Below are 13,746 nucleotides of genomic sequence, written 5' to 3'. Positions count from 1 at the left end.
AGGACTTTAATAGGGTTCAAAAAAGAACTAGATAAATTCATGGAGGTTAGGTCCATCAATGGCTATTAGCCAGGATGGGTTGGAATGGTGTCCCTAGCCTTTGTTTGTCAGAGGCTGGAAATGGATGGTAGGAGAGGCATCGCATGATGGTTACCTGTTCTGTTCACTCCCTCTGGGGCATCTGGTATTGGCCACTATTGGATACTGGGCTAGACAGACCTTTGATCTGACCCAGTATGGCCATTCTTATGTTCTTAACTGAATGGCTGGAATGTCCAGAAAATGGTGTCTCAAGGTGTCTCAAGTTGGACACCCAAACATCAGTAGCTAGTTACTTACAAAAATCTTGCACATTGATACAAATTTATGGCATGTGTAAGCTCCACTGAATAGAGCACACCAGAAATAAATGTATCTGAGAATGGCATAGCAGCCAGTGCACACACTGCTGAGCAGAATACCCCAGTTCAGTGTTTTGTTGGACTGTTTACATTTTTTGCCATCGACTGACTATTTTGTAGTTATTTTACATATGTTCGGGTTTAATGTGTATGTTTTTCTGTAAGATTTATCCTGCAGGTGCATCTAGTAGGTAGGCAGCTGCTGCTGCTTTCTTCCTCTTGCATTTTCACCCCATTGTGGCATTGCAATGAGCTTGCATTTGTGCCAAAGATTTGCTTAAGACTTTGGCTGAAAGACTGATGTTCCATGAATAGATCAATGTGATTAATGGGCTCTGTTCTGGGAAAAGGCTGATGCTTGCTTTTTATACCCTGCATATGTTCTGTAGTCCATGTGCCCATTACCTAATCGTTAATCCCAACTGTATCATTTAATAATACGCAATAAAAGGAAAGAATGATATGGGACATCCTGCCTATTATGTCCTTGGGAAGAAGGATTTTATTCCCCATCAGATGCCACTGATAGAGCTCTTTGGCTTCCTTTTGTCAAGTGACAATTGCAGTTGTAAGAGTACAGCACAGAGTGCCACTTTAAAACCAAACATCTCAATTCACAAGTGAGAGAAGGATAAAGTTGTGCAGCTGGAGGATGCTATTTCTTCCCAGCAGCTGTCACTGAAAATGCACGTGGAGGCTCTACATGTCATGTGTCACAAAAAGCTTCATCTAGGGTTTGTCACATCCTGGTAATAGAATGAAAAGTGTTTGGCAGAAGTTTTAAATAAATTGAAATTATTCAGTGGGCCAGATTTTGCTCTAAATTCCACTAAGTTAAAGTCAGTACAAGTGAGAAATCAATGTACATGGGATTCAAATCCAGCCTTAGGTGTTTTAATTAAGTCATTTTATGTCACTGAAAGCTACAATCTAGAGAGTGTCTTGCTGGTATGAAATCTCCTATCACTGAGATGTTTTCAGGGGAACTTTTCATTAGATTGGGGGTTGTTTGCTCTTAGGGATTAATGAATGCTGGGTTCATCCTGAACCTGAATGGGGAAAATTGGGAGCTGTAAAATGTGCCTGCATATATTAATTCTGAATTTTTAGCTTACAAAAATGTTATATGCACTATCCTCTGTATATTATATGTACAGGACAACCAAAAGTTTCCAGAACCCAGATACAGCAAGGCACTTAGACACACACTTAACATATAGGTAGTCCAGTTGTAGTCACTATATAGCATATGCTTAATGGTAGACTCGTGCTTAAGTACCTTGCTGAGTTGGGGCCTGTCAGGGCTGTTCCCCACTCTGGCACTCCGAGTGCAGAAGAGGGGGGCCTGCAAGGAACCTTAAATACCTTGTCTCTATAAGTTCTATTTACAAAAGCTCCCCAGAGTCACAGATATATGGATTTTGGGGGGTAGCTGCCACCATCAAGTGATTTAACCCTGAAAAAACAAGAAGAAACATTTGACTTACGTCCCCAGGGTTACCCCAAGTTCTTTTGCCCCAAGAGACCTTGAAAAAAGAAGCAAAAAGCACAGAAAAACAAACTATCTCTGATAGGTGACCTCCAAGACTAGGCAGACACACACAGACCTCCTATTACCTTCCAGGAGACAAGAATCAAATCATCGCTTTGAAAAAGATGATTTTATTAATGAAACAAAAGCTACACTTGATAAAGCATACTTGGTTGCTAGATGTTACAGAGCAACCACGAAAAGAACAGATCAAAACCACAAAAATCACAGTTCTTCAGCCTGTAACTTAAATAGTGAGCGGGGAAGGGAAGATTCACACAGGGGAGTTTAACCAAATAACTAAAATATAGAAAAATACCCTGATCACAACTAAATACACATTTCTCCTCTACTCATGATCTGTGCTGATCCATACTTCAAGGCCCAGTTCACTCCCATGTCCAATATTTCTTATCAGCATGGTAATTCTGATTATTGCATCTGCTTCCTCCACATGGTAATTCTGATTACTGCATCTACTCCTTCCAGCCCTTAACTTAGATGTATTTCACAATTCAGATTTTAGCACTTTATCCCCATTGGTTCTTCTGGCCTCCTAGCAACACCCTTGCTGCTAGCTACCTGAGTTTAACCCCTTGGGGTCCCCAGGTGCTGGCCAGCACTCCTCTATCACAAGGCCCAAAGCAATATAGCTGAATTACAAAGCCTTGATGCAGTTGGCTATCAGAGGATAGGCTTCTACACACCACAGCAGACAGAAATGCTGTCAGTGAGGCAGTGCTGAACAACAGGCCTTTAGTGATCATCTGAATAAGAACTATGGGAGTAGCCAGAGATGGGAAAAGAACTGTGGTGTATTCAGTGATCTGTCTGGCCTAGGAGATGTATTAACTAGCACTTATGGCTTATGTGAATTTTTCCCCTAATGCTTTCTTCCCTTTCATTTGGATTTTACTCAGCATTCTCCATATACTATTAGCTTGTCACAGGATGGCAGTTCAGAAACCTATGTGAAATAACAATGGCTGTCCTGGAGAACACGGTTATCTGTTTTTATGACCGGTGGAGATGTACACTAGAAACACAATGTTAATTGATGAAGTGGCCACCAAACAATGCTTTGACATTGATACTTTGAATAACATTCAATAGACCCAGATCACTTGGGAACCACAACAATAAAAAATCCCTAGCCAACAAGAATCATGTAAATGTAGGTGAGTTTAAAGAATAAGAGGTGACACCTCTGAATGTCTCAGACCATTAGTGCCTTCACACAAGGAGTCTTGTGATGAAAGGGGAGTGGCCTGATGGCTGTGGTTCATATAATGAATTTTACATCTTTTCAGATGAACATTAAAAAAAAAAAAAGCTACTGAAGAGCCGATGATTCTAGTGGAAGTGATGCTGGTACTTAGGAGAGGGAACTAATTCCCTTGCAATTAGGATGGAATTAATATCCCAGCATGATGCTAGTGGTTCCTTGTGCTGCTACAGGTGACATCGTTTAGATCAAAGATAAATCCAAGGTCTTAGCCTGTAATGATTAAAAATCCCATGGCACTTTTCTCAAGAGAAGGAAGTTAACACCAGTTCGGGAGATCACCAGTACAGTTCACATCAAACTGCAAAAGTATTCATCCTCAGTCTGGTTCAGGATTCAAATGAGATTTTGAAAAGGAGTTTATCAAGATGCAAACCTTTTTGAACCCCAGGGCTTGGGAACCCATATAAACCGAGTTTCACACAAATTCACCAGCTTTTTGCAAATCAACCTTGGTTTCACCACTTGGAAAATTATTTTCTGCCTATTGTACTTATAAATTGTTTCTCCTTTATTCAGTCATTTGTAATGCGATGATTTTCTTCACTTTGTGTTCTTTGTAGACTGTTGTGAATTATTGTTGTGGTATTGTGTTAAATCAGCTGCTGAATTGCCCCTTCCTGTAATCTGATATATAACTATATTTCAGTGGTTTGAGAAACACAACATATAGTATGTAAAGTACTTTGGGAACACACATAATGAAATGAGCTAGCATAACTTAAGTGCAAACTACAGCTTTATTTAAAACTGCTTTCATTCGAGATATTTTTGTTTTTCTCTTCAGTCAGTCATAGCTTCCCAAAATGTTCACCTTTTGGGATGAAAATTTTGTGGCCTAGTTTTTTTCTGAAGGTGGCTATTTTTTGGAATGTTTGAGGGGAACAAAGTTCAATTGTTTCCAAGTGAGAGGCGATATTACAGAATACATTGTATATTATCTTATATTATATTCTTTTGGGTATGTCTACACTACATTTTAATAGCATCTATACATGCAAATCGCTCTTTCAAAATTAATTCAAAATAGCGGAGCACTTAATTCGAATTTCGTAAACCTCATTCTATGAAGAGTAATGCCAAATTCGAAATAGCTATTTTGAATTACGTGCTGTGTAGACACTTAATTAAAAATAGGGGTCCTCCAGCCCTTCCCAGGAAGCCCTGGTGGCCACTCTGAGCACAACCAGGAAAACTTACTCTCCTCTACCCCAGCCCCGGAGCCATTAAAGGGGTGGACCCTGGCCACAGTGCCTGTGCCAGCTCCAAGCCTGCCAGCCCAGAGCCAGCAGTAGCCACCCGGGCCTCTGACTCAGTGGACCCAAAACATGAGCCAGCAAACCACTGGCAGCCAGTCTTCCACTGCTCCCCAGGAGCAGTCTGCCAGCTCCCAGGAGCATGACAGGGGCTGGAGAAGGCAGGCTCCTTCCTTGTCCAGGATGGAAATCATGGACCTTATTCAGGTTTGGGGGGGATGTCCCCAGCATCCATGATCTCCACACTTGATGGAGGAATGTGGCCGTCTATGGCAGGATAGCTGCCAGCCTGGCCACCAAAGGCCACATGCAAAATGAGGAGCAGGTTTGCATGAAAATCAAGTTGGTCTGGCAAGACCCCCAATCCTGGGCCCTGAGTTTCCCTCCCCCCTTCTTCCCTTGGCTTCCCCCTTCTAGCTCCCTCTGCCCAGGCTTCCCCCTCCCCTCTCACATCGTCTCTTTTCCCCTCTTCTACCGCCTTTTCCTAGTCTCCCCAGAGGTTCATCACCCCTTCCCCCCCAGTTTTGTTCAATAAACCCAGTTTCTATTTTTGAACATACGTGTCTTTTATTTGACATCAGGAAGGGGGCCTTCGGAGGGGTAAGTGGAAGGACGTGCGGGAGGTATGGGGCATGAGCCCCCGGTGGGGAGGATCGGGGTGGCTCTGAGGGCTCCTTGGGGTGGATGCTTTCCCGCAAGGCCTCCGGGATCCTGACATCCCTCCGATGGACCCCTCGGATGGCAGCCTGCAGCAAGTGCAGCTGGGCTGATGGCAACGACCCCACAAGACGCACCAACATGCCCAGGGGCAGCTCTGGCTCCATGTGGCCGAGTGCTGTGGTGTCCCAAGTGCGGGCACTCAGGGCACTCCAAGACGGGACTTCTTTGCTGTCCCTCATTGAGGCAGACAAGCAAGCAGGGTACCCTGAGAACTGTCTGTCCGGGGTGGGGGTAGGGTCCCTTTAAGCATGGAGCTCAGTTAGCCTCAGGCAGCAGCCCCACACACTAAGTCCTAACCTGATGCCCTGCTGGCACTGGTTCCGGCCAGCTTTAACTTTGGTTCAGGGTCCACTGAGTGTGGACGCACTATTTCGAAATAGCAAAACGCTATTTCAAAATAGATTTTGTGTGTAGATGCATTAATTTAAATTAGCTTAGTTAGAATTAACTATTTCGAGTTAAGATAATTCGAAGTAGCGCTGTAGTGTAGACATACCCTTGGAAATAGCATCTGATCATGTAACTGAAGTTTATCATAAGAGGCTAACCTATGGTTTCACGCACAAGTATTTCCTGAATACTTTAAGTACTTAACCATCCAACATTACTGATCTATTCATGTGGGCTGTGTCTACATTGGCATCCCTTTCCGGAAAAGGGATGCTAATGAAACACATCGCAATTGCAAATCCGCGGGGGATTTAAATATCCCCCACGGCATTTGCATTTATGTGGCTGTCGCTTTTTTCTGGCTTGGGGATAAGCCGGAGAAAAGCGCCAGTCTAGACGTGATTCTCTGGAAAATAAGCCCTTTTCCAGAGATTTTCTTTTTTGAAAGTAGGAATAAGAGATCCTCCAGAAAAGGGCTTATTTTCCAGAGAATCACGTCTAGACTGGCGCTTTTCTCCGGCTTATCCCCAAGCCAGAAAAAAGCGGCAGCCACGTAAATACAAATGCCGCGGGGGATATTTAAATCCCCCGCGGATTTGCAATTGTGTTGTGTCTCATTAGCATCCCTTTTCCGGAAAGGGATGCCAATGTAGACACAGCCGTGATGTTTTGAGGGAGTATATAAGTGTAAGATCACCTTCCAGGTGAAGTGTAAAGAAGCACATTGACTATTTGGGCAAATGGTTTGCTTTTAATGCAAAGGAAACAGCATCAGGAAGAAATGAATGCAAAGATGACCACAAAATGTCAATCTTTGGGATAGAATGAGAATGGATTACATTTGTATTATTTCCAGTACTCAGGTCTCATTACAGTCATTTTCCCAATGAATACATGAATGCTATGCTATTTTGTCTCTTCATTACCATCTCTGTCATGAAAAAGAGCTTATCAGAATCTTAATGATTCAGTTATTTAAACCTTTTTGATAGTCTCTATCTTTTGAATGACCTTTTTGTTTCACCTCTTCCTCACACGTTACTAAGGATGAGGCAGGAATTGCCTTCAAATCAAATTACTAAACAATGAGAAGGTCAAAATAGCACAGATTGCTATTATCTCCATGACAAAGATTATAACAAGAAGAGTAAAAGCTCCAGTCTGAATCATTCAATAAAGCCCAGCCTCTTCCCCAACCAATAGCAAATGACAGTACCTGTTCCACGAAGGCCTAATCTAAAGCTCACTGCAGTAAATGGAAAGATGCCCAGGAATCCAGGTTAGCTTTAGACTAGGACAGAGACGCACAACCTTATTGCATTTGCGACCCCCGGATCCAATAAAAGGGGTCCGGAAAAGTGTTTGTTGAGAAAAAAAAAAGCACGGCCCCTTTTATTTCTGCTCCGCTCCTGCCTTTCCTCCACTCCCGCCACGTGGTACGGGCACCGAGCTGGGAAAAGAAAATACTGGCCAGCCTGGATCAAGGTACTGTGACCCCTCCGGAAGACAGCCACGACCCCCAGGGAGGTTGCGACCCATGGGTTGCGCACTGCTGGACTAGGGAATAGGTTTCAAATGAGGCCAAATTAAATCTAAGAGTTGAATTTTTATTTTAATGTTGCCAACAACCTGCAAAGTCACAAGATCAGCTGATCTTGTGATAGTGCAAGAATTCTGCCATCCTGCAGACAACTGCACTAATGTGGTTGTTCCCAATCAGCATGTTCTCCATTTCATGCCAAAATCTTTCATGAATGACAGTTTGTGAGACTCTGTCTGATCACAACCTGGAGCTGCAAGGTAGACTTACAAGTTAGGACCAGGCTCTGAATTAAAACTACTTCAGCCAGTTCCCATATAGGAATTGAAATCTGAACCAACCTTGGAATTTAAAAGTATTCAGATTTATAATTGCTTATCTTTAGACCCTATAAAAAAGTAACACATGACTAAAATAGAAACAAAATCACCATCCTTAACTTAAATTCCATATTGTATGGTAATATACATATATATATGTTTTGGTGTTTTGCATCTAAAACAATCCAAAACCTAGCAAAGTATTCTGACTTTCATGTGCTTAGCAATTATCAAAATTGTGACAAACAATCTTTTACTGCCAACGTGAGGAAACTCCAGCATACCGGCTGCATGCAGTTTGTCAGGCTTAGATGCTGGTGGGCTGCCAGATGGTTTATTTGCCTTAGTGTTCACAGATATGGAGCCCCACTGTTCCCAGTGACTGCGGTTCATTGTTCCCGGCCAACGGGAGCTGTTGGAACAAACAGTCCGGCAGCCCGCCAGTGGCTCACCCTGATGAATTGCATGCAGCCCACAGACCAGAGGTTCCTCACCCAGGCCTGGCCAAAGGGTTTGCGGGGCCCAAGGCAGGATGTTGGGAGTGGGGCCCTGGGCCCGGCCCAGTTTGTGGGGCCCAAGGCAGGACGCTGGAAGCAGGGCCCCAGGCCCAGCCGGTGGATGGTGAGTCCTCAGCTGTGTGGGGCCCTGACTCCAGCGGCATTTTCTTTGTCAGTGAGGTGACGTTTGCAGGTGGAGCGCGCCTGGAGACCGGCAAGTGGGGGAAGTAGCCCTGGAGAAAGGGAACTGCAGGGTGGGAGCTTGTTCTGCAACCTTGCAAAGGGGGCAGCAGCATGGGAAGCTCCCTGCAGGTGGAAAGGCCAGATCAGAATCGTAGGCGAGGCTGTGCCCTCCCTGCTGGCAGGCTGGGCCATTTCCCAGCAGCTGGTAGGACTTGAACTAATTCCCCTGCTGGACGGGTGCAGGTCCTATGGGCTGCTCTGCTCCCCACAAGCTTTCCTGGCAGCTAGTCAGGCCCAGCTACTGCGGCTTGTGTGAGCAGCCAGTTCTAGGCTGGGGAATTCACCGTGACATCCTGCGAAGTGCATGGCCCTCGTTAGCAGCCCAGCCCTGTGCACAACGCGGGGCCCTGAAAGCGTAGGGCCCAAGGCAACCACTTTGCTCACTTTGCCCTAAGGCTGGGCCTGTCCCTACCTCTGTTTTACCAAGTCTTTCACAAACTTTAATAAAGAGGCTGTGGGATCTCCATCAGTGGAGATTTTAAAGAATTAGTTAAACAAACACCTGTCAAGGATGATCTAGAGAAAAAATAGTCCTGCCATGAGTGCAGAGGACTAGACTAGATGACCTCTTGAGGTTGCTTCCAGTCCTATGATTCTATTTCATTTGCTTGTAAAGCAGCAAAAAATCCTGTCCCCTCCTTCTTTGACCTGGAAGATGTTGACCTTAGAGAAAATTGAGTGGTTCTGTTGCAGAAAGGGTGGGGAAGAAATGGAGGGACAAAGCAAGGAGACTACATCCCTATGTTCCAAAGAAATCCGCAGGGGCTTCCTGGGCCTACTTTACAAGGTGTGGCTGGAAAGGGGTAGAAATAAAGCCGATGTAGATCCTATGCATCCAGTAACTATATCAGTTGCTAACACTCTTCCTCGGTAGAAGAATCCATTCACAATAGCAACTACTGAAGCCTGGAGTGTCTGCTAATGGCCCATGGCGGGGAGGATGTAGAATTCCTTAGTGACTAACCCCCGTAGATTTCCTGACTCATCCATTTGGCCTATATTCTGGTTCCAGGAACTGGAACCCTATTGATGTAAGATCTACAGCATCTGGGGGGGAAATGAAATTTGGAAGTATTCTATGAAAACAAATCTTTATTTTGCATCAGGTTTGAATGCTACACAGTTTGGGTGAAAGGGCTCTCTCTCCACCAGGCGCTGTTTAAAAACATGACAGAATGATCTGTGATGCTTCACAGATATCTGAGCTAGTCAGCTGGGAACACTGCCTGATAGAAGCTAAGATTAGGTGTTTTCCAGTTGTTATGACCCTGAGTGTGCTCACTGACCATCTTAAATGGTAAGCACACTTCACAGGCATAGATACTGCACGTTTAAAACATTTATTTTCCTACAGTAGCCAGGAACATTGCACGACAGCCTCATGAAAAGTTCACAATGAACAAATACAGCAAAGGATTTATCTACAAAGAATTTTTGAGTATAAGGTGGCTGTGTTTACCCACATTCTCCAATCTCCATCTGAATAAATAAAGCGGTGTCATGGGATATGCCGCAATACTGATAATGAGCTGTAAACCCATTCACCCTGAGAAGTTTCTGCTGATAGTTTGCCTATCAAATGGATTTAAAATTGTATTGTCACTGCATTGCTTTCTGCACTGATTGCTTTTGTATTGTAGTTCCATGCCTCAATAGACAGTTTCATTGTCTGTATCAGCCACATTGTTCACAGGAGTCTGTCTGTAATGACTTGTAATCTGAAGTCCTTATTTTTAATAAAAAAAAATCAACATTTTCTTCTAAAATGATTTTTAACTTGGGGATGCTACATCTAAAAATGGTGTTTCACTTTCTGGGTTCCCCCCTCTCCCCTCCCAGCACAGTTAGGAGATAATCAGCTTAATTTTATGACAGAACATTGAAAAAAGTATTTTAGAAGGTAAATACATTTGTCGTTGTAGCTGCAAATATTTCTCGGGTTTACACTACTATCATGTAAACAGGGCTGCGGCTGGGGTGGGGCACAAAAGGGACAGCTGCTCCAGGGCAGTTTAAAAGAGCCTAGGTCTCTCACCTGCTGCCAATACTAGCTGTGATGGCTGGAGCCCTGGTCCCTTTAAATTGTCCCTGGAGCCCGACATGGGCAGTGCTGAAGAGGTGGCTCGGAGAGGCTAGCCCCCAGCTCCATCCCTTCTGTTGAAGGCCCCATCCCTTCCAGGGGCTCAGAGATGGCTCCTTCACCTTGCCTAGGGCTGAAGCAATTCAGGCAGCCTTGAATATAAACCTCAAATATCCTGTGTTTAGCTTTGTATTATTTTAAATTCATAATGTGCTCATCCCAAATCATGAGGCAAACATATGCTTAAACATGTATGGGGCTTTAAACATAGGAGTAGTCCCAATGCAGGCATGGGGTTACTAACAGGTTTAAAATTAAGCCCATGTTTAAGGACTTTGCTGAACTGAGGCCTCAAAGATAATTTCTGAGCCTCTCCATCTAAACGTTGACAAGATGCAGTCAATCTGTTTAAAATATATTCCTCTGCCAAAGGAAGGCTTTTGGGGAAAAATCTGGCTGTGCGACTCAAAAAAATTTTGGGGGTAAAACATGCACACAGGTATTACATTTCTTGAAAATTATCCTATATTTCTTTTTAAAATACTCAGGCTAAATACTCCATATTTGTTTTATTTAACTGGCTTCAGTGATGGCTGTTGCACTGGGTTCGTTTTGGAAAGGCTAGATAGTTACATTGAGAGTTGTGCAATTTAGAGTTTACTAACCTGAAAAGCACCACCCGGTCCAATATAGAGATGAAAATGACATGGGCGAGAGAGAGGCAGTTCTCACAGGGCAATGAAGGTCTTTGGTGGCATGGGTGGCAGTGACACCTGGGGGTAGCCACTTGAGTATGTACCCAGAGGGTTGGTATAAGGTGGGATTGCACTTGAGCAGTTAATTTATGCTGCTGCCTCTGCTGCTGCAGCCACACTTCTATGTTTAGCATGCTAACTAAAGCAGAGCCAGTGTGTGTCTATCTCCTTGCTGGGAGGTCCATAATCTGCTAGAACACATTACGTCCTATGTAAGTATTTGTTAAACTAGAGGTGTTGTTTGTAAATAGCATCATCAAAACCTTAACATGACTTCGTAGATGTCAGCAACCAAGAACCTTGACAATGAAGTGACATTTAAAAAAAATCCAGATTCATACATCGGAGTATGAATGCGCTGCAACAATGTTTAGTCTGAATTTTAATGCTCCTATATTTTATTAATGCCCACTCCATAGTGACCTTAATGCAAATTTTAAAATTAATTAAAACATATTATTTCTCTAATCAGAGGAAAACCATTCCTGTTTCTTTCTTAAATCACCATTTCTCTATTTTTGTTTAAATATTCTCCCCACTTTCTGCTGAAATACCAAATATTAAAGTTCACCAAATTAGCCTGTTGATGTCCAATGAACTGAAATTGTACACATTAGTCCCTTTTTAATTCCAAAGGGAGAGTTTTTAAAATTTCTAGTAAGAAGGCTTGAAAATAAGAAAAATCAATGAATCACTTACGAAAAAGGATTATTCTTTCCAAATGATCCTAATGAAGCATTTATCATTTTTTAATCCTTTACTTTCTTCTCTAAACTGAATTCACTCATGTGTTTAACTCATTCTTTAGAACTTGCATTTTAGCTTGATGGCAATAATAATCAAGTGTGATAAATTAAATTAATATCCTTACAGATACAATTAGTTTAATAACATTGCCAGCACCTTTCCTTTTCATTCAGCTTATCATAGTTCAATAATGTATTACAGTGCACCAAAGCCTCTTTTTTCTGAACCCAGAATGGATAGATTATGATTTTAAATATTGCTTGTTGTATGTATTTCTCAAATTAAAATACCTTGCCCTTATATAGCACCTTTAATTTCAAATGGAAACTTAAGTGCCTTATAGGAAGAGAAATTATTTTTGCAGGGTTGAAATACATGAACTGCTGGAGCAGAACACAATGTTCATTAACAATTCTTTACAACATTGCTACATGTTTAGAACAGGAAGTGAAGAATATTGTACCCACTGAAACTGCAGATAAATTTAATAACAGTGCTGCTAGCACTCTGAAGCTTACCTTATATACAAGGTACAAATGCGCACACAATTATTCTTGCTTGTACACACAGAGGCTAAAATCTATTCTGCTTGTATAACCTGAGTATCAGGGCTTGAAGGGTTGAACTAGGAATTGGTTAGGGAGGTGAAACAGAGCTGTAGAGACCTTGAATGGGGCTGATATTCCTATGGGCTGAAACAGAAAGTGCATATTGCTATATGGTGATCTTGTACTAGACTTCTGCTCCAGGGGTAAATTCCATCCACAAAGAATGAGTTGCTTTAGGTGAACTAGCTTTCAGATGCAGCTGTACTTTCAAGGCAGTATCTAAGGCCAAGCTTTTGCATAGATTATATATATTTTTCTATCTACTTTGTTACAGACCCAGTATCTTTCTGAACAATGACAAAAAGCTCTGAAAGTTGTGCTACAGTAATTATGTTGCATCAGCACAATGTTAACACTGTCAGTTTAAACCAAGTTCATAATTGTCTATCAGTATGTGTACAGAAAAAATAAAATATACATGTGAATTTTTCTGGCACACCTGTGAGCTAATTAATCATTTACAAAGATTACCAGTTAGCTTCTTCCTTCCACTTAACTATGCTATTTGCTGTTGAGTGTATATGCATCCATTTCTATGATACCTGTGTCACATGATCTGGTACTATACCTTCCATCAGTCCCTCCTGAGCACTACATATCCCAGAAATCTCTTGTCTTAATAGGATATGCCCCAGAAACAGCTGGCTGGTGATGTCAGCTCTTAAAGGTATAAGGATGTTCTGTTACAGAAGCTGTCTGAAGGCTCAAACTGGGCCTGGTTACACTTGGTTAATTAATGTTCATTGAAACAGGGTTAACACAGAAGTACAATGATGATCACTTAACTTAATAATGTTGCACTTTAAAGACTAACGAGATGGTTTATTAGATGATGAGCTTTCGTGGGCCAGACCCACTTCCTCAGATCAAATAGTGGAAGAAAGTAGTCACAACCATATATACCAAAGGTTGTGACTACTTTCTTCCACTATTTGATCTGAGGAAGTGGGTCTGGCCCACGAAAGCTCATCACCTAATAAACCATCTTGTTAGTCTTTAAAGTGCTACATTGTCCTGCATTTTGCTTCAACTACCCCAGACTAACACGGCTACATTTCTATCACTTAACTTAATAACTATTTCACTGCTGCTCAAAGCACATACAAAGGAAAGGGAGAATTTCAGTGCACCACACTCTCATTTCAATGCCATGAGTCAATGGTGCTTGGCATTCCTTTCTTCATTCAGTCTTACCTCTGAATTCAAAAGGCCAAAAGGAGGGAGCAGAGCCCTTAGATAACAAGACAGGACAAGAGGGAATGAATCTCAGAGAGAACGGAAAGACCTTCAAGGCATCTATTCAGACAGTCTGGTGCTGGGAGTGGGAGGGCAGGGAGGGGAAGGGGCTAAATGGCTTCTTCCTTAACTCAGAG

The sequence above is a fragment of the Pelodiscus sinensis genome, chromosome 2, assembly GCF_049634645.1.
Source record: "Pelodiscus sinensis isolate JC-2024 chromosome 2, ASM4963464v1, whole genome shotgun sequence".
Classification (NCBI taxonomy): Eukaryota; Metazoa; Chordata; order Testudines; family Trionychidae; genus Pelodiscus; species Pelodiscus sinensis.
Note: the sequence above shows the minus strand (reverse complement) of the source record.